Here is a 23129-nt window from a genome sequence, read left to right on the forward strand (position 1 = left end):
GCAGCAGACACCAGCCATGAGCCCACAAGTCCAGAGTGGGCAGGTAGGACTGCTCAGAGAGGGAAGAGGATTAGAAGAAATAGGCTCCAATGAAGAGTATGGTGTAGGCCTGTTCAGTATGAAAGGTGCTCTGAGATGCTCCAGGATTCAGCACTACATGAATGAAACTGACACCAAGGCTTTGAAAATAGAAGATTTGTGCTGACAATTATGAGCATTTTTAAACTGTGCTTTAGTGTCAGAAGCAGAGCCAGGAGCCAGTAGTGATGAGGGGATTGTTCCTGTCAGTATGGAAGGAAAAGGTGAGCTGTTGGAACAGACTGTGTCAACAAGCATTAGTTCCACTAAAACCACTTTCTAGACCCAAACCATAGTCCTGACCTATTTTAATTTTTATTATTAAAAGTGAGACAGTAAATACACAAAGCCCACAACTGAAAGGCAATAGCATAAAGTCATATTAAATAAGCCTGCATATTTAGCCAGTGTAAAGATCTGAACTGGTTCAGTAAGTCAAAATGTCTGTAGATATTATTTTTTATTGTGATCCAGGTGCAGGCGAGTCTAGAGAAACTGGAGGAAGAGTGAAAGGGAGAGCAGAGTCTGCTGATGACAGAGGAGCAGCTCAGCAGCACAGCCCTGAACCACTAGGCACAAATGACACAGATGAAGAGGAGCCTGTTGTTAGCTTTGATTGCTTTGCTCGCCCTCAGTCACAGGATACACATATTTTTTTCTTATCATCCTCATCAAACCCCTAATATCACTGTACCAAAAGTTTTCAATAGCATCGATGGAACAAACCGCAAGTAAGTTGTGATGGAAATCTTTTGTTGCAGAGGATACCAAAATAATAGTTATTAGAAAGTGCAGCAAGCTTAATTTATTTATTTATTTTTTAAATTTTTAATATTTTTATACTTTAATTTCATTTCAAACATTTTAAAGGTTTGAAAAATGTTAACACTTACAAGAAAAAAAATATAGATTCTGTTATTGTTGTGTTGTGAGGAATAATAATGTTGGAGATGTCAATGTGCACTCACTGTTGAAATAAATCCACATTGTGAAGCAACCTTTACTTGCGCTGAATTGGAAATATTTTAGAAAATACACTGAATTAGAGGCTTTGCAGAACAGTGTGTAGACCTAACATGTAAGGTTAGAATTGCATGATTTTAATAATAATCGGTCGTGATCTAAAGTGGGCCGGTCTGAGGTATGAAACTCCAGGGCTGAAAATGAGTCTCAGTCCGGCCCTGGGCGGAGCTCGGCCGGGCTGGACGCCAGAATCCCACGTGCTGATTGGAGGATCAGTCGAAAGGCTGAATCCCGTTTGATTGACAGCTGTTTTCAGATCTGCTCCTTCACTGACACAGTTCAGTTTAATACCGTCACACATTCTGCTGTGAAATCAGAGAAACCACTACGAAATTACTGGTTCATTTCTTGCACTGTAAATAAAACACACTCATTGGACTTCCTTGTTTCAATTTAACATAATTTCAGCGTTTTCTTGTTTCAGTTACATAATTTAATCATTTCTTGTTCAAGTTTAATATAGTTTTGTAGATAGTTAAATCAATCATACTGTTGGCTAGGTCGCAGTGAAAGGAGCATCTGTAGTTTAAAAAGGCTGAAGTCTGACACCCACAACACACTGGGCCAAGGCAATCTAAGCAGAGAGGACACTGGTCCAGTCCCTGGAAAAGACGCCTACCTGGTATGATAAGGTTACTGAGCATTTTCTTAAAAAGGAACGGAGGGCCGAATGTATGTTTAAATAACTTGACTTTTTTTTGTTTTGTTTTGATGTAAGCCGACAATGAGCTTCCCCTGTCTGAAAGACGAGCAGCCGCCACTGCATCAAACAGTCCATAACAGCATCCTACCTGTATAGAACCAACAGCACCACTGTTCACAACTACACTGAATACAACAGCGGTACTTCCGTCACATGACTCACTGTTAGTTCACCTGTAGTAGACCTGTCCAGTTGATAGTGAGTGTGCATATTAATCAGTCAGTGTCAAGTCTTGTGTCGTTGTTTTGCTGACTTTAGCCAAAATTAGATGCTACTTTGCTAGTGCAAACTGTGAAGACAGCCGAGTCTCCTTAGTTATTTTAAAGCCCAGTAAATGTGATGGCATTGATAAACACGGTGAAAAAAGAGGGACTGATGCAGTGAAGGATGACGGAGAGGCAAGGAATACGCCAGTTCTGATGGCATTTGGTGTGTTATATGTACGTATTTTCTACCTTTCATGTGTTATTTGATGGCATGTCAATTTGCGCCAAGATCTCTGGTTCACATAACCTGAACCCTAACCCTCAGTGCATGGGATTATGAGACTGTGTGAACAAACACAAGGAAAGCTTAGAATGTCTACAGATAACACACCAATTAAAAGTGGCGTATATAATTATGCGAGTCATGATATCACATTGGTTTATCAGCCAGCAGCAACTACAGCTGCTGCATCACTGAGATGTTTTTGAACATTAAATACTACTAAATCTATCTCATTATCATTAAAAGATAATAATAATACGTTAAGACGGAATTTTTACGACCCTGTCCGTCAAAATGACTGACAATAAAAAATGTCTAGCGCAACCTCTGAGGTGAACACAGCCAAAAAGTGCAGCAGTGTGATGAAAGAAACACATAAATGTCCCCGTTTTCTTTGTAAATAACTTAATCATTTGATCGACCGCTAAATGCCATTTCAATGTGTTACAGATCGCATTTCTGCTGTTTGTATTTGACAGCGGCAAAAAGATGACCAACCCCATGGAACAGAGATGGTTACAGCTGCTGACGACATAGTGAATACTTTTGGAAACAAAGTTGTTGCATCTGTTTATAGCGGCATCGACGACCACTGATGACGTAACAGGTTTGGAAGGGTTGTCCCATTTCATAGGGGAATGTTTCGACCCCTACCCTTTGCAGCTCGGTTTCAAGGGGTAGTGCCAAATGCAAAGGCCAAGGGGTAGGGGTAATGGGGAGGGCTAAGGGGTGTAAACGTGTTCTTTTGTTGGAAGCTCCAAGAATAAGTCCAGATTCTTTTAGGTGCCATTTATTAACTCCGCCAAGGGGGTTATGTTTTTGCCGGCGTTGGTTTGTTTGTCTGTCTGTTTGTCTGTCTGTGTGCAAGATAAGTCAAAAAGTTATGGACGGATTTGGATGAAAATTTCAGGAAATGTTGATACTGGCACAAGGAACAAATGATTAAATTTTGGTGGTGATTGGGGGTGTGAGGGGGGACTGATCGGCCTTGGCAGAGGTGCTTTTCCAGTGCCAAATTTGCAACTTTACCTTCACCCCAAGCAGGGAAAATGGATCCCGACATTCCACTTCACATCACTTTAATAATCCTTGTAAACTGATCTTCAAACTATGGGCTGAACCCCTTGTGCTAGGTGCTAGGTGGGTTGGGTCACAGAAAATGGACTGGTGTCATCTGAAATTTTTCTTTTGCACTTTTGGACTGTGTATCGCCTCTTGGGCATTTTTAAAAATGCTTTTACTGCCAAGTGAGTGCTTGCTCGTGTTTGTGAGCGATGTATATGTCGAGGCCCAAAACGGAATCTAGCCCAATTCAGAATCGGGCCGGCCCAGAATGGAATTCTATTCTAGGCCGGCCTAGAATGGAATCCTGCTGCTATAATGTTATTTTTATACCATGTTTAATGCAAATGATCCATAATTCCATAATTTGTCATAATTTTACATTTTCAGTCTTACATACCTTGAGTAACTATTGTCAATTTCAGTCGATTTCACTGTACCAGATATTGGTGGGGAGTACCACTAGGCTCTATTTGTAAATAAAGTGTATTATAGTTTACAATTAAAATGTTGTTTGTTTCATTTTTTTTCACATATTTGCAAATTCCATGTATTGATTTTTGTAATAATTTAGATCATTTGCATTAAACATAGTATAAAAATAACATTATAGCAGCAGGATTCCATTCTAGGCCGGCCTAGAATAGAATTCCATTCTGGGCTGGCCCAATTCTGAATCGGGCCAGATTCCGTTTTGGGCCTCGACATATGTCTAATATATTAGACATTTAGTGATGGCATATGTTTTAGCCAAAAATATAGCCCTTAAAAGTGAGTTACGGTGTAGACAATATGTTTAATCATGGGTTGGGTCGGGTTGTGGGTCTAATGTACATGGGTACAGACGGTGCGGATTGGACGTGGAAAAAAACGCGGGTAGCGGGTCGGGTTGTGGTAATCAGCTTTGCGGGTATAGGCGGGTGCGGGTTTGGAAAAGTGGACCTGTGCAGGACACTGGTTTGGGTCTTTATACGGTAAAAACCTCATTATAATCCATTTATTGAGGAATTCCATAAGTGGTATAGAATGTATTGAGTAGAAGACTGATGAGGAGCCCTGACCATGACACTGGCATTTTTCGAAAAGTCCTGTCACCTCTTCGTCTGATATTATTAAAGGCACAAAATGATCCCTAAAGCTTCAGTCGGCTTCCCTCACTTCATCGCTCTCTGTCCTTCAAAAACCGACTCCATCGCCTGTCATGCCAAATACCGCCTCTAATGATCCTTTAATGTTATCACCCACATTCATCTTAATTAAACTGCCATCGGAATCAAGACCAACATAGTAAAAGCAGTTTGTAAAGTCGCAATAAGCGGCATGAAAAAAAAAAAAAAAAAAAAAAAAAGCACAAAGTGATAAATTTGGGCCTGTTACTGCAAATATGGCTAATTTGTCATTCCATCAGAAATCACTGCAAAGGCCGCGTCCTATGTCTGCTCTTGCTGACATAACATCAAAACACTATATAATTTAGTCAACTCACTTCCTTTATGTAATAGACAGCGGCGTCCTCATTGCATGCTGATAAGACGCCAGAACAGGAACGCTGCTGAACAAATGCACTGTTAAAACATCCTAAAATGTACCTTCAAAGTTACCTACGAAGCTCAAAACAGCACGACACACACGTCTGATCATGATGTAGCTCTAAATGGAACAGCTAGACCACAGGTGTCAAACATGCGGCCCGGGGGCCAAATCCAGCCCGCCAAAGGGTCCAGTTGGGATGAATTTGTGAAATGCAAAACTTACACTAAAGATACTAACAATCCTTTTAGTTCAGGTTCCACATTCAGACCAATTCAATCTCAAGTGGGTCAGACCAGTAAAATACGATCATAATAACATATAAATAATGACAACTCCAAATTGTTCTGTTTGTAAATGTAAATATTTTCATGTCATTTTACTGTATTTACACTAAAACGAACTAACATTTCACAAAAACACAAATAACCTCAACAAATATAAACATTTTGAAATGCCTGAAGTGTAATTTTAACAATATTCTGCCTGTTATTAAATGTTTTGTGTATTTGTAGATCCATTGTGATCTGTAAGTTGTAATTTACATGTTTAAATGATAAACTGAGACAGAATATTGTTAAAATTGCACCTAGTTTCAATTCAGTCTCAAGTGGGCAGGACCAGTAAAATAATATCAAAGTAACATATTAAAAATGACAACTCCAACTTTTTACTCTTTGTAAATGTGAATATTTTCATGTATTTACACAAAAACAAAGTATAATTTTGCCAAAAAAAATGAACAAATATGAACAACCTGGAATGTCTTAAGAGAAATAATAATAATAATAATAATAATAATAATAATAATAATAATAATAATAATAATAATAATAAACTTTATTTGTATAGCACCTTTCATACAGAAATTGTAGCCCAAAGTGCTTCACACTGATTGAAAAAATACAATATTAAAATACATTAAGATTTGATTATACATCAAGAGAAAATTAAATTTGAGAGAAATACAATAAAATAAATATAAATATAAAAACAAAGCACATTAAAATATTTGATTATGCATAGAATTTTTGAAGTGCAAGAAATAAGATGAGAAATACAATAAAATAAAAATAAAAATAAAAGCAGCGCACATTAAAATGTTTGATTATGCATAGAATAAATATGTATAGTATAGAATAAATATATAAATAAGTACAATTTTAACAATATTCTGCCTGTTACTCAATGTTTTGTGTGTTTGTAAATCCACTGTGATCTGTACGTTATAATGTACATGTGTAAATGATAAACTGACCCATTATATTGTTAAAATTACACTGATTTTTTTCAGTATGTTCATGTTATTCACATCTTTTGAAAGGGTAGTTTGTAGATGTAAACCTGTTCATAATATAAATTTACTTTTTTCACTCTAAAACACTGAGAAAAGTTTGGAGTTGATGTTATTTATATATTATTATGTTACTATTTTACTGGTTCAGCCCACTGCAGATCAAATTTAGCTGAATGTGGAACTGAACTAAAATGAGTTTGACACCCCTGAGCTAGACATTTATCTCAGTAGAGGATGGAGACAAAAATCTGAGTTGACTGATAAATTTTGGGCCATATCGTACCAAGGGAATGCTAATATCCCAACAGGCCTACAGCATGTGCACATGTAAACTATAAGGTCAATGCTGTGTTCCACAAAAGGCCTGTTTTTGCATTAAAAATGTAAAAACCAAAGAGAAAATCACACTAATCAGCTTTTTTATTCGGTAATTTTGAGAAGGCTTGCCTCTTCCCTAGATATTATTTTGACTACAGTGCATTTTGCATGTTTTTACAGTAAAACTACTACATTAGTGTGTTGTTTTTTCTTCATCATACAGTATATTGGTTCACATGGTTCATAGTTATACATGCTGTTACAAAGATACACTTACTATTATTCATTGATAATACATAATGTTAATATTGTTAATAGATGTACAAATTCCTCTGGGTTGTGACTGATCACAAACTTAACTGGAAAAAAACATGTTGAAAAAGGGAAAATCTCAAAATCAATAGCAATCCTGTACAAAGCAGAAACATGCTAAATCACAAATTTATTAATTTACTGCTCAATGATATTTCTTTATTTAACTTACTGTGTTGAATTATGGGGATCTACTTATAAAAACCACAACTGATAAAACTGTTTTACAACAAAAACACACAAAAAAAAACATGCAAAATGCACTGTAGTCAAAATAATATCTAGGGAAGAGGCAAGCCTTGGGCAACAAAATCTCAAAATTACCGAATGAAAAAGCCGATTAGTGTGATTTTCTCTTTGGTTTTTACATTTTTAATGCAAAAACAGGCCTTTTGTGGAACACAGCATTAACCTTATAGTTTACATGTGCACATGCTGTAGGCCTGTTGGGATATTAGCATTCCCTTGGTACGATATGGCCTAAAATTTATCAGTCAATTCAGAATTTTGTCTCCATCCTCTACTGAGATAAATGTCTAGCTCACGGGTGTCAAACTCATTTTAGTTCAGTTCCACATTCAGCTAAATATGATGTGCAGTGGGCTGAACCAGTAAAATAATAACATAATAATATGTAAATAATATCAACTCCAAACTTTTCTCAATGTTTTAGAGCGAAAAAATTAAATTTATATTATGAACAGGTTTACATCTACAGACTGTCCTTTCAAAAGATGTGAATAACATGAACAAACTGAAAAAAAATCAGTGTAATTTTAACAATATAATGGGTCAGTTTATCATTTACACATGTACATTATAACGTACAGATCACAGTGGATCTACAAATGCACAAAACATTCAATAACAGGCAGAATATTGTTAAAATTGTACTTACTTCTCTTAAGACATTTCAGGTTGTTCGTATTTGTTGAGGTGATTCACATTTTTTTGCCAAAATTATTCTTTGTTTTAGTGTAAATACATGAAAATATTCATATTTATAAAGAGAAAAAATTGTAATTGTCATTTTTAATATGTTATTATGATATTATTTTACTGGTCCTGCCCACTCGAGATTGAATTGAAACTAAGTGCAATTTTAACATTATGTCTCAGTTTATCATTTACACATGTAAATTACAACTTACAGATCACAGTGGATCTACAAACGTGGATCTTTAACGTACTGTGTTGAATTATGGGGATCAACTTATAAAAACCACAACTGATAAAATTGTTTTACAACAAAAACCTACCTATCATAAATAAAGTCGGATATTATAATTACATTAATCCATTATTTGTAAATTCTCATGTTTTGAAGTTTAGAGACATGGTTTATTATAGAACACTGCAAATCATGTTTAAAGCAACAAAAAGAAAAACAGTACCAGGTTGTGTGCAAAAGTTTTTAACAGTGTCTGAAAGTACATATGAGTTGAGAGATGGACGCAAATGTATGTTACAAAAAGCTAAGAAGTTGCAAGAAGATCTATTTATTTTAAAGGGGTTCAACTGTGGAATAGTGCTAATTTAAAACTTAAGCAATGCACTTCCTTTGTTACGTTCAAGAAAGCATTATATATATCTATATTTGAATTATGGCAGTAATTGCAAAAATATATATATATATATTTTTACATTTACATTTTTCTGCATTTGGCAGACGCGTTTTTCCAAAGCGACTTACAGGGGAAAACCAAAATTAAAAAAAATAAATAATAAAAAATAAAATACAAGAATAGATTAAAGACATAAAGCAGCTGTACAATTAAAAACAGTGTCGTACAGAAGATTAAAAAGCAAAATGATAGACTAAAAATACAAGAATAGATTAAGAAGACATAAAAACAGCTGTACAATGAAAACAGTGAAATAAAAATACCAAGTAAAACAACAGAATAAACATAATAATACATTTAAAATGGAATGTTTGAAAGTGCTACCATCATGGAACGACCCATGAATAGAGTCTGGATTGTCTTGTGCGAGGACTGGGGACCGCCAGACAACATTCCCTAGACGAGCGGAGTGGTTGTGGGGCGACATAAGCTTTTATCAGTGCACCTAAGTAGGTAGGAGCAGACCCACTGAGAATTTTGTTGTTGGCTAACATTAATGATTTGAATTTGATGCGGGCAGCTGTGGGTAGCCAGTATATATGGATGTACAGTATGTAAATAAATAAATAAATAAAAGTATAGTCTGGTATAGTCTGGTATAGTATTGTGTAGCTTAAACTGTAGATGGCATTAAAAAGCTTTCCTTCTGCCTGAGTCAAATTGTATTATTCTTCTCTTCTTCTGTTGTTTTGAAAGGCATATATGACTGAAACACACTGTCACATTCTGTTAATACTATAAATTCTCTGTATTAACATTTTGTTCATTTGTATTTTTTTATTCTACTTAGCTCTATTCTTATGTTACTTTGTAAAATTGTCACATTTCCGTCCTATTTTCTTCTCTTGTTTTTAGTTTTTGTAATTTTATCCTCACTATTCTTATTTCTGTAGTACTGGTGTTTTATTAATATTGTTGCACTGACTACAGTAGCACTCTTAATTTCATTGTACAGACAATGACAATAAAGGTTATTCTGTCTGCACATACATGACGTATGTCTACACGATGCAATGGTTTAGAATTTGGGGTGGTTTAGGCATTTTCCTAGGGTTTCAAAAAGGAACAAGGGAATTGCCAACGCAAGATAAACAAGAGAAAACATAAAATGAAAGACAGTATGCTGCAGTACCCAAACCCTGGTCTCCTGTGTGTAAGTCCATCATTTTTAATGGTCTGTACTTTCTTATCATCCATTTCTGAGTTTAAGGGCTTACTTTAGGTTCTAGCTGGTGTCCTGCACTTTCAGGGCACCATCACCTTTTATCTGTATGTTATTTTTACTCTGTATCTGTAGTCTTTTCCTTTTTAATTCAAATACTTACATATAGGACGAAATTCCCTGCGTGGAAAAAACCTGGTGACTCTGAATGTGATCTACGAGTAACTGAATGTGATAACCATCTATAAATGACTACACTCAAAAAAGGGCGAGGACAAATCACAGAAATGCTGTAAATGTATACGATCATCATAATAGAAATACAACTCCTTGACTGAACACGTCATTGTACGGAGGAGCAGACCTCATATCAGATCACATCATTCACTCGATGTAAACTTGTCGTGCTATTTAACTTAAAAATAGTGAAATAAATTCCCATTTAAGTGTTTAACCCTAACCCTATTCAAAGCTGAAAACTACACTCTGTATGTATGGAACATTCGTACACAGAACACACAGAATATTCTGCAAATCCAAACAAGTAAACGGAGCTATTCTCAATAAATAGGTGATTTAAGCGGCAGTGAATTGCTGTTATGTAATCTGGTTTCACAGAGAGGTTGTATGAACAGCTGCTACTTATGCTTACATTTTGCTTTCAAACACTTTACGTGGATTCAGTCGCTACGCTACATGTTTTACTTGTGATCTAGACAGAATGATCTGCTTTGCTTCATGCAAATAGCTCATATGTTCCATTTAGTCCTATAATGCAATGCATGTTATATGTACTGCGCTTTAGAAACTCAGTTACTCATAAAGAGTTTTACATTATAGAGGGGTATTATAAAAGATAGAGATTAAGAACACTAAAAGCTCAATAGATCACAACGCAGAATATACTGGAACGACACTTACACAGTCCTTTTCTGTCGACTTCCAACCACCCCCACCCTCACCCTTTTGCCAAGACACGGAAAATCCTTCTTTTCGATTTAGGGAACAGCTTGGCCACTGTGCTGTGAGCAAACTGCTGAAATACTATAGATGTGTGACAAATGGAAGAAGGGAGTGACCACGCCATGATTACAGCCCCCCCCCGCCCCCACCCCCCCCATCACATGCTGTCATTCTGTTGTAATGCACAGCTCCTCTGTGAGCTGTGAAAAAGGAAGAAAAAGACAACAGACTGTTTTTTTCCAACTCTGTATTCTCATCCACTCCCTGCACCGCTGCAGTGTATGTGTGCTCTTAAATACTGTACCCATGTACAGCTGCCTGATGACATGTGTCCTTAGCAACACATCAGTGGAATTAGAGGCACTTATAGTTTCCTATCTATAGCTTGGTGCACATAATTCACACTGAATCCACTGATTTGAGATGTATATTATTCCTAAGTCTTTCCATTATGTGCATTAAGAACCATCTTTACCTTCACCGAGGAAGTTATGTTTTCATCAGGGTTTGTCTGTCTGTTAGCAAGATAACTCAAAAAGTTATGGACGGATTTTGATGAAATTTTCAAGAAATGTTGATACTGGCACAAGGAACAAATGATTAAATTCTGGTGGTGATCAGGGGAGGGGTGAAGGGGGGGGGGACTGATCTGCTTTTGTGCAGGTCAGCGCTGTCCGAGTGCTTTTCTAGTTACTTCCACCAGGAGGTGTTGTGATCACTTTGCTTTATGCGTTTGTTTGTTTGTTTGTTTGTTTGTTTGTTTGCAACTTTACAGGAAAACTATTCCAACCATCTTTACCAAATTGTCCCCACAGATAGGCCTAGGCCCTGGGACCAACCCATTAAATTTTGGGCCAAGTAGGCCAAAGTTCAAGGTCACAGCAAGGTCACGAAATCTATAATTTTCCTATCTGTCATCATTGAGCAATTTTGGAAAATTCATAAAAAAAAAATTCTTTCTGGCGACGCTAGACATTCAATATGGAGACCTTTTTTATTTAGCTAAAATTAATTTGTTTTTGATCATGTAATAGTTTGCTATACTATGATGCAAATAAATGTTAATTTTAGACACATTTACTCTATATAATGTATATTATTATGGACAGAGGCAGAAAAGCCAGGTGTACATTACTGCACAAAGGGAGAATTTTATTTTCCTTGGTCAGGATATGTACAGTCAGTCCAGCTTGGATTTACAAGGCTGACAATTAATACTGAACAAACAAGAACTCAAACTATGAATTATGAAAGAGCTGCAGCATCTGAAACTGACCACAATGAACATTTGACAGATAAACAGAACCACAGTGCTGCAGTTTCAGCTTCACAGTTTGTCATGTCTTTTATGGATTATGATTGTCTCTGTCAACTCATCATATATTTTGTATTAGTGCTTTTTTTTTTTAACCCTTTCATGCATGAATTATAAGAACCTTCATCAATATTTTTTTCTTGAGTGTTTTTATTCCTCTTTAGACATGAAAAAAACAATGCAAATGATTTTTTTTTTTTTTTTATGAACCTTTTTTTCGTGGAGTCACAAAAACGTCCACTCAGCTGGACACCATACATTTAATTTTTGAAACAAAGAAACATGTATTTAAAACTCATCATCAGAAAGTCATATACTGTGTGAAAACTATGAAATCAAAACATTTTTAATGCCGCTAATTGCTAAATCGCTAATATTTCCTCACATTTTATCACACTCTAATATTAATTATTACTCATTTCATGGAGATATTATCCTCCTGAGACCCAGGAATTTAACAGTTTTAGCTTTTTTACATTAAAATATTGTCATGATTGAAAACTGCATAATGCAACAGTTTTTTCAGATACATTTTTAAAAATAATTTGTATTTATTGATTGATTTTTTTAATGGAATGTCCTTTGTAATGGATAGCATTTTTAAGGTAAAACTGTCAAACTTTTGTCCCCTATAGAGGACAAAATACATTACTGGGTCTCAGGAGAACATGCAAAAAAAAAAAAAAGAAAGAAAGAAAAAAGAAAAATGTTTGTTTCAGAAAACTGTTAATTACAGTCTAATAATAATTAGCAACTGATTTACACTCAAACATGTTAGTGCAGATCAGGTTTATCATGAGCAGCAAAGTTACAGTAATTGTATGAATGTCAGTGTATGGGATGGTGCATAAGCGTCCACTGTGTTGGCTGATATGGAACTAAAACAACAAAATCCATGAATATACAAGAGAACAGCTGGAGAAGAACTGTCCAGTGGAGTGACCGCTATGCATGAAAGGGTTAATCAATTACTAGAAATTCCAGGTGACCCCACGGTTGAAAAACACTGTACTAAATACTTAAAGACTTTAACTTGAGTAGCATTTCAGTTGGTGACTTGAACTTCTACTACAGTATTTTTTGGGTATGGTACCTGTACTTCTACTTAAGTGGGACTCTCCAGTACTTTATACAACACTGCTGGGCTTCATGGGGACCCCCAAGAAATGATTTCAGTCAGGACCACTTTCAGCTGTACTACATTATAATGTTATTTGGTGGGTAGGTAGATATGTTATTATTTTACACTTTGCTGTCTCTCATCCTTTCCATTCTGTTTTAACGTCTCCCGCTGTGTATTCTTTCTCGTCTTGTGCCAGCTTTGTATTTATACTTTAAACTCTGCCTGGTTATTGTTTGGCTTAGCGCTGTGGGGCTTTTTGTTTTTGTATTTTCCCAGAGCTTCTTGTTTCTTCCTTGTCTGTCAAAGAACATTGTCAGTTGTTGTTTATGAGTGCTCAATAAATAAAATTATTATTATTGCAGGTACTGTTAATGCACATTTAAGGTTGTGTCCATGCATATTCATGGTTGGGATCAGACTGTTTATTCACTACATCTGTAAAACCAGTGTTTCAATGACAGACACAACCCGTCCTTTGACAAAGTAATCTGAAAAATATAACTTTTATTGCAAAGGAAATTTACAAGTGTGAATCAGAGTAAGTTTTCGGTGGCAGATGAATAACCTCAGACACTTTCAAAAACTTAACAACTTGACACAAGACCTGAATCTCATAGATAGATAGATAGATAGATAGATAGATAGATAGATAGATAGATAGATAGACAGACAGACAGATAGATTTATTTTATTGAAACTATGCCATTGTCGTGCAGCAGCTCCAGGACAAACAGTAATAATAAAACAATATAACAGTCCCTCCACAAAAATGTGAGCAAAGATCTTTGATTATCCGATAGAATATGTGAGGTTTTTATGTGATTTTATGTGGTGAAATTGTGTGATTTTGCAAGTTGCGAAAATATGCGGGAACTGGAAAAACATGCAACGACAATGAAAACAAGAAAAGCCCTCAGAGAGTGCAGACCTCTGCCAAGACAGATCTGTAGCCCCCCCCGATCACCACCAAAATGTAATCATTTCTTCCTTGTGCCAGTATCAACATTTCCTGGAAATTTCATGAAAATCTGTCCATAACTTTTTGAGTTATCTTGCTAACAAAACAAACAAACATGCAGCAAACATGCAAACACACAAAGCAAAGTGATCACAATACCTCCTGGCAGAGGTAAAAATTATCCTTCTCCCACACCCTGTTCTATTTAGGCTACTACTAAATAAAAAATGTCTAATTACATCCTACGATAAGCAAACATACAGAAGTAAACATACACTACGTCACAGAAAGGGCTGGTTCTGTTTGAGTTCTTATTTATTTTCAAAGCATGGCTCATTCCTGAGTCATAAGTGCTAAAAATAAAATAACTGCTTCCTACTTCACAAAAGTGAGGTCGAACAGACCATCAGTTTCAAGGCTATTAGAGCTTTTATGTTCATGTAACATTATTATCATTTCAGCAGAAACTATTTTCAAACAATTCGCACTGGAAAAGTGGCTCCAGCGTCGATTTTCTCTTATATTTCAATGTACAGGTGCATAGGCTGTAAAATACTATCAACGCACTTTAGTGTCAGACATCGGGTACTGGTTTGCTCTGTCTTTTGCAAATATTTTTGTCGGCAAATGAGCTGCATTGTTATCATTTTGCAAGATTTTGTTTTACCTTCTGCGGATGATGTTGCACGTCACATATTACATCACTACCCGTGTCAAATTACAATGCAATATTTTTTTAACTTTATGCGGAAAAATGTGGGGATTATGAAACCATGTGAGCCCTGCATATTTTGCATATTTTTTTAAAATATGTTATAACTGCAGTGAATATGCGCCCTTTTTGAAAAAATGCATACCCTGGCATAATCTGTGCTATTTGCTTGATTAGGGGTGACATGGTGGTGCAGTGGTTAGCATTCGTGCCCCACAGCAAGAAGGTCCTGGGTTTGATTCCAACACCAGTTGATGGGGGTGGGACCTTTCTGTGTGCAGTTTGCATGTTCTCCTCATGTCTGTGTGGGTTCTCTCCAGGTACTCCGACTTCCTCCCACCATCCAAACACATGCACTTATAGGTTACTCAGTGTGAATGCAACAGTGATTGTTTGTCTCTATATGTTCAGCCCTGCAATGAACTGGCGACATGTCCAGAGTGACCCCGCCTTCACCTATAAGTAGCTCCGGCGACCCCCGTGACCCTAGTGAGGATAAAGCGGCTTCAGAAAATGAATGAATACTTGCTTGATTATGCACTGAATTACATGATTGCATATTTGTGGTTTTCTGGAGGGACTGATATAAGAATAAATATACAATACAAGAGCAAGTATACATAATAAATTAGAAGTATAAAATGAAAACTGGTAGAAAAACCAGGGCCAATATTGGATAGAGTCTGCGCTGAGCACATGGATGGAGTCAACTGATGTTACAGACTGTGGAACAGCGGATCCAACCAATGGATGCTGATCAGGCAATGAGTGGAACTTGCTATTCCAGTGGTTCCCAACCTTTTTTGGTTTGTGACCCCATTCTAACATCACAAATTTCTAGCAACCCCAGACATTCAAAACAGATACTTTTTTTTTTCTAAAATTAATTTGTTTTTGATCATGTAATAGTTTGCTATACTATGTTACAAATAAATGTTAATTTTAGGCAACACTTAGTTTATATAATGTATATTATTATGGACGGAGGCAGTAAATCCAGGTGTAGATTACTGCACAAAGGGAGAATTTTATTTTCCTTGGTCAGGATATGTACAGTCAGTCCAGCTTGGATTTACAAGGCTGACAATTAATACTGAACAAACAAGAACTCAAACTATGAATTATGAAAGAGCTGCAGCATCTGAAACTGACCACAATGAACATTTGACAGATAAACAGAACCACAGTGCTGCAGTTTCAGCTTCGCAGTTTGTCATGTCTTTTATGGATTATGATTGTCTCTGTCAACTCATCATATATTTTTTTTATTAGTAAGGTGTTTTTTGTTTTTTTGTTTTTTTTACTTTCTTTTCCATTACGAGAAATTTCAGGCGACCCCATTTGAATTCTAGGTGACCCCATGTGGGGTCCCGAACCCCAAGGTTGAAAAACACTGTGCTGTTCCCTATGTGTAAATTGCTAGTAATGATTATTTGCGGGTAAAGAACGAGCCCCCAAAGGAGAGTTGTAGAAATATGCTGGACTGAATTGAAACAACAACAATGTTGCTATTAGCATTGAATGCTAGCCCCCATTCTGAGGAGCTGATCACACTCTGTTTGCTTTAAATAAATGTGCAGATGCTAACAGCTTTTAGTGGGCCGGTGGTGGTATCTATGGACAGTCGAGCTATAGTTGACAGCATCTAAAGTGAAGCACTTGCCTGAATGATTTGTTGCCTATAGCACAAGCTCTCAGCCTCTGATTCAGCCAGTGAAGTGCAACTCATACACCCCCCAAAAAATAAATGTACGCAATGACAGCTCACAGACTGGATATTGAACTCCTCCAGATAACAGGGTGGAAGCAATATCCTACACTGAACCAATGCTGCTGCATGATTTCCCTCAAATATAGGACCTTTCCAACTGGCGGAACTTATGCACATCTTCATTCAGTCATGTACGAAAAATAATAATAATAATAATAATAATCATCATCATCATAATAATGATAAAACTTTATTGCAGACACAAGTCCATATAACACAAGCACACAACATACAGAATAAATCAGCTAAAATTTACTTAGGGGGTCGAATGAGTGGCCATTTTTGTCAAAAAAAAAAAAAAAAGTTGTAAGAAATGCACAGAACTGTGTTGAAATAATGCTAATCCATTTGTGCACAGACTACTGATATTATTTGACAGTGGAAGCTCTATTTTCAGAAATATTGGATTTTGAATAGCACGTGTATGTGAAAATTTATGCTGGTGGACGGACGTGACATTACCCATGATGCTCTGGTCAGTACCAGTACTTTATTAGTAATACACTTATATACTTACTATTGCTAATTCTCCTGTTTTTCATAAATGTTAGTATTGTGGATCTAAAACAATAACAGCTGACACAAAAACACAAAATGCGTCAGTGGACGGATGTGACATGGTTGTTCCAGATCCCATCATACTGATGCTCGGCAGCCATGTCAGCGTTTACACTAATGATCCCTGTGCAAAAACTAGGATCAGAATTATTTATTGTATAGTTTATCATCAGACTAAAGAGGAAATAACAATATAGAATTGTTATTTCTTTATAAAAATACTTATTATTAGAAAACTGTTGATTTAAAAAGTGACGTGTGACATTCTTAATGTATGTATTGGTGTAACATAAGCAGGATGGATCAGCACCATACTCCAGATTGAACCTGTAAAAATAAAACATATGATATGTAGGAGAGAATCTGGTAAGAAAAACTGGGGAATCTAAAAGAATAGAATATTAGTTTTTCAGGTAAATTCAGTTCAAATATAACTTGGCCATTTGTGACATGAAAATATAGCATTAATTGTGATGAAACTGGACATTTTTGAGCTGAAAACATAGTTCATATGAACATCAACATGTTGCAACAGAACTGAAATCCAGTCAATTTGCATAAGTTGGATTTACCAACACAGAGTTCCTTTGGGGATTCACTTATATTGATTTCTTATGCACAAAGACAGAAATAAGACCTCCAAGCAAATTTTAGCCGAAATAGAATAAAAAGGAGATGCTGAATTTGTGCACATTATAAGATATCCAAACTATTGCACCAATGCCGTCTCAGTTTAGAAGTGAAATGATAACAGCTTTTCAGGGGGCTGACTAAGGCGATGACTAGGATGAGATCAGAGTAAATCATACATGCATCCAAAACAGAATTAATAAGGAGTGGATTCTACACATAGTAGGAGAAGTGTCAGCAGAAAACCCACCCTTAATGGCAAACACCGTCACCTACCTATGTTACAGCAGCATTCTAACATGTATGTACCTGTGTGAGTAACAGAACAGTATCATCATCAACATGTACCAACATCTAAAGTAGCAGAGAGGTAGAAGCATAACACACTAAGCATATAGGACATGAAAAGGGATTCAGGAGCCATATGTCAGGGTGTTCTGCCCACAGAACGCCAAAAACACAACAGTAAAATAATAATAATAATAATAATAATAATAATAATAATAATAATAATAATAATAATAATAAAAGTGAGTTAGCAACTAATGCAGGTACAAAAGGGAGGACACAGTGACAGCAGCTAAATGACAAAAAATACCACAAATAAAGTATCATGACAGTAAAAGCAGCAGGCCATACTTAATTGGGTGCTTCTATGAAACTGGCTACATTTTCGTACCTGGCACTGTGACAGCTTTTTAGACCCAATAATAAAAGAGAAATTTCGACTTATTTTCCCCCAGGATGTACCTAATGATGACCTCAGATAAATGCAAAAAAAGATACTCCTGCTCTGAGCCAAAATTAATGAAAAATTAATTATTTTTCTTTTTTTATTTTGCTGTAGAAGTTTTAACTGCAAACTACAACATAAAAGTCACGGAACATAATGTCTTGGCTATATAACCAGATGTTTCCAACCTTTCTTTCTATGAGATAGCATTTTTCTGTCTGGTGAATGAATGCTTAGCCCTACTCAAAACTCAGGTTGGAGGGTCCAGGCTTGAACAAACAACCTTAAATCACTAGCTCCTGAGAACATATTTCACATAAAACATGAAAACGTCTTGCACCAACATTTTCTCAGCTCTTTCACTATAGCATTTCTGCTGCTTAAACAAGTGAATTACAACAAATTCCATCACAATATCGACAATATGGATTAATATGCTGGCTATTCCTCTGTTTTAATTAATAAGGTTGGACTCAGTTATGGTATTAAATTCCATTGCATTCCACATAATTTAAAATTAGAAACAATGGGATACAGTAAAGGTATTGCATTACTATGTATAATAACTACAATTATTATAATATAGATTTATTATCATTCAAAATATTTAATAACACGCTAGTAAACATTACTTTAATCAAAACAAAAATACCAGCAGATTTATAGGAACCATATCATATATATATATATATATATATATATATATATATATATATATATATATATATATATATATATATATATATATATATATATACAGGGTGGGGAAGCAAAATTTACAATGAACATTTAGTTGTTTTTCTCAGCAGGCACTACGTCAATTGTTTTGAAACCAAACATATATTGATGTCATAATCATACCTAACACTATTATCCATACCTTTTCAGTAACTTTTGCCCATATGAGTAATCAGGAAAGCAAACGTCAAAGAGTGTGTGATTTGCTGAATGCACTCGTCACACCAAAGGAGATTTCAAGAATACTTGGAGTGTCCATAAAGACTGTTTATAATGGAAAGAAGAGAATGACTATGAGCAAAACTATTACGAGAAAGTCTGGAAGTGGAGGAAGCAACAAAAAACGTACCAAAGCTTTTATTAAAGCTCTCATCCAAAATCCTAAAGGATCCAACCAAATCCATGAGAAAAATGGCAACTGAACTTGAGGTAGACAACAAGACCGTTAGAAATGCAGTAAAATATGATTTGAAGTTAAAATCTTACACAAGAACACCAAAACACTTGTTGACAACAGCAACAAATCCAACTTTAGCAATTTTTGGGAATCATGTTTATGGCCGCCTTCTAGCCCAGATCTAAACCCTCTGGATTCTGCTATTTGGGGCGTTTTAGAACATGCTACCAATAGAACATCACACAGCAATGTCGACTTTCTTAAAGATACTATTAAAGAAGAATGGGAGAAGTTGTCACCCGAATATTTGAGGAACACTTGCACAAGTTTCAGGAAGCGTGTGAAGGCAGTTATTGAGAAAGAAGGAGGACACATAGAATAAAAACATTTTCTAATATGTAAATTTTCTTGTGGCAAATAAATTCTCATGACTTTCAATAAAGTAATTGGTCATACACTGTCTTTCAATCCCTGCCTCAAAATATTGTAAATTTTGCTTCCCCTCCCTGTATACATATAAATATATATATATATACACAAGCTGTAGCTATGTTTTTCTTTTTTTTAAATGGGGGGACATGCTGCCAAGGGCACCAGTAGGAAATGTTGGTCAATGATTGTGATTCTTTAGGCCGGCACATCTCCCTAATTTCCATAGGTCACATACTACATTATTACAATATATCATAATTATAATACTTTTCAGTCAACTTAAGAAAACTGACACAAACAACATGCTCATAAAAACAACAGGGGAAATCAAATGACAAGGTTAATAAATAAATAAGTGAATACACAAGCCAGGGTATTTGCAGGACTGACCAACTGTGACATCCACTGATTTGATGCTGCAGCGCAGTTTCACTTTGTCAGCACTATTTAATATAACACCAATTGTTCTATTTTCCTGGCCATTAAGATTCCCAGTGTTACGATATCTAAATATTCTAACAGCCACTGATTATCAGAGAGCAGATGTAGGAGCCTCCATTTACTGATTACCATTTATTTTGCTGATGTAATGCCCGACAACCACACTCACTCACCGGGCATAGAAAGATTAAGCACTGAATCATTATTTAACAAGAACATGTCTGGGGAAAAGGAATGTGAGTAGTTAGGGTGGATGATATGATAGAAATGCAGCCACCTGTTACAACCCTGTTCTTCCCTTCGTCACATTAACCTTCATCTTTCAGACCCAATGAATGTAAAGCATTTTTAAGTTTTTTGGTTTGTTTTTTTTTATTCAAGATTCAAAGCGTTTATTGTCATGTGTACAGTAAAGAAACAGGTTTCCCTGTACAATGAAAATCTGACTGTGCCGTCCACACTGAATGCCACAACAATTTAAGATAAGAATAAAAGTATAAGTATACAAATTCAAATAGAATCATTTAACTGGGAAATTACAATAACCAAAACAAATTAACCTTTAAATAATGGGATACAAAAGAAAAAGAGTATAAAAAATATAAAATATAAACCACTATTACTACGAGAAAAATATATTTACAGAAATGTGCAACATCTGGGTAACTGTGCAAACTGTCAGAGGTAAATGACATACAGCATGTGCGAAACTGCCTGAGGTAAGTGAGATGTTAATGTGCAAAAGAGATAAACAGTATAACATGTGTACATATAAGGTGCATAAAATGTCAGAGATAATCAGTGTGGTGTAAATATATGTATATAAGGTGTGTAAACAGTATCACAGAGTAAACACTGTAAACAGTCAGTATGGCTGTTGTTATCGACTCCTGTCAGCTGTTAAAGAACCTGATGGTGGATGGAAGTAAAGAGTTCCTCAGTCTGGATGGTGTGCACTTCAGACTCCTGTATCTCCAGCCTGAGGGGAGGAGAGTGAACAGTCTGTGCTGGGGGTGAGTGGGGTCCTTGATGATGGAGTCAGCCCTCCTGTGGACTCTGTGTCAGTAGATGCTCCACAGGGAGGGCAGGGCAGTTCTGGGGATCTTGGTCCAGTCTTCACCGTTCCCTGCAGGTGTTTGTGGTCCATGATGGTGTCGCTGCCGTACCACACAGTGATGCAGCTGGTCAGGATGGACTCAACAACGCAGCTGTAGAAGTTGTTCAGGATTTATGGCATCATGCCAAACCTCCTCCAGGTGTCTGTGAGCCTCCTGTCTGTATGTTGTACCCAGTCACATATGCTGCGTTTCCTCTACGTGGTACCAGCTCGACTTGATTCAGTCTTTTTGCATTTCTATTATGTAAAAGAACCTGGAATCTGGTACCTGGTACTAGTTTTTTGGTATCTGCTCCACCAAGGTTCTAAAATGGGGGAAGAGATACTAAAACATGACGTGAAACACTGCAGACCACTGATTGGTCAGTGTCTCTGCATCATTGCATTATCAATGTGTGACCCGCCATTTAAAAAAAAACAGATTTGGAAGTTTACAGTAAATCTATCGGTAGGTTAATGCACATGATGGCAGCCCACAACACTACACTGTGGTCGGTCGAGGAGGTTCAGACATTTCTGTCCTTGGTGGCTGACAGAAAAATTCAACGTGAGCTTGACAGGGCAACACGCAACAACCGAGTTTATCAGCAACTCTCTGAGCAGACGTCATGGAAGTTATGACGTCCAGGTACTCTAAAGTTGGTAGTATTCTGTAATGGAAACGGTCTCCAGGAATAGAATCTGGTACCTGAGTTGAGTTGGGTCGAGTCGATTCCACGTAGTGGAAATGCAGCAATAGTCAGTATAATCCTGTAGACTGCAGGTGTCAAACATGCGGCCCGGGGGCCAAATCCGGTCCGCCAAAGGGTCCAGTCCGGTCCTGGAGATGAATTTGTGAAATACAAAAATTACACTAAGATATTAACAATTCCTTTAGTTCAGGTTCCACATTCAGACCAGTTCAATCTCAAGTGGGTCAGAACCAGTAAAATACTATCATAATAACATAAAAATAATGGCAACTCCAACTTTTTCTCTTTGTAAATGTAAATATTTTCATGTATTTACACTAAAACAAAAAATGTGAATAACCTGAAATGTCTTAAGAGAAGAAAGTATAATTTTAACAATATTCTGCCTGTCACTCAATGTTTTGTGTATTTGTAGATCCACTGTGATCTGTAAGTTATAATGTACGTGTGTAAATGATAAACTGAGGCAGAATATTGTTAAAATTACACTTATTTATTCAGTTTGTTCATGTTATTCACATCTTTTGAAAGGATGGTTTGTAGATGTAAACCTGCCCATAATGTAAATTTACTTTTTTTCGCTCTAAAACATGGAGAAAAGTTTGGAGTTGAAATTATTTATATATTATTATGTTATTATTTTACTGGTTCAGCCCATTTCAGATCAAATTTAGCTGAATGTGGAACTTAACTAAATGAGTTGCTGTACAGGGTGGGGAAGCAAAATTTACAATGAACATTTAGTTGTTTTTTCTCAGCAGGCACTACGTCAGTCATTTTGAAACCAAACATATACTGATGTCATAATCATACCTAACACTATTATCCATACCTTTTCAGAAACTTTTGCCCATATGAGTAATCAGGAAAGCAAACGTCAAAGAGTGTGTGATTGGCTGAATGCATTCGTCACACCAAAGGAGATTTCAAAAATAGTTGGAGTGTCCATA

This window comes from Sphaeramia orbicularis, chromosome 22 (assembly GCF_902148855.1).
Source record: "Sphaeramia orbicularis chromosome 22, fSphaOr1.1, whole genome shotgun sequence".
Lineage (NCBI taxonomy): Eukaryota > Metazoa > Chordata > Actinopteri > Kurtiformes > Apogonidae > Sphaeramia > Sphaeramia orbicularis.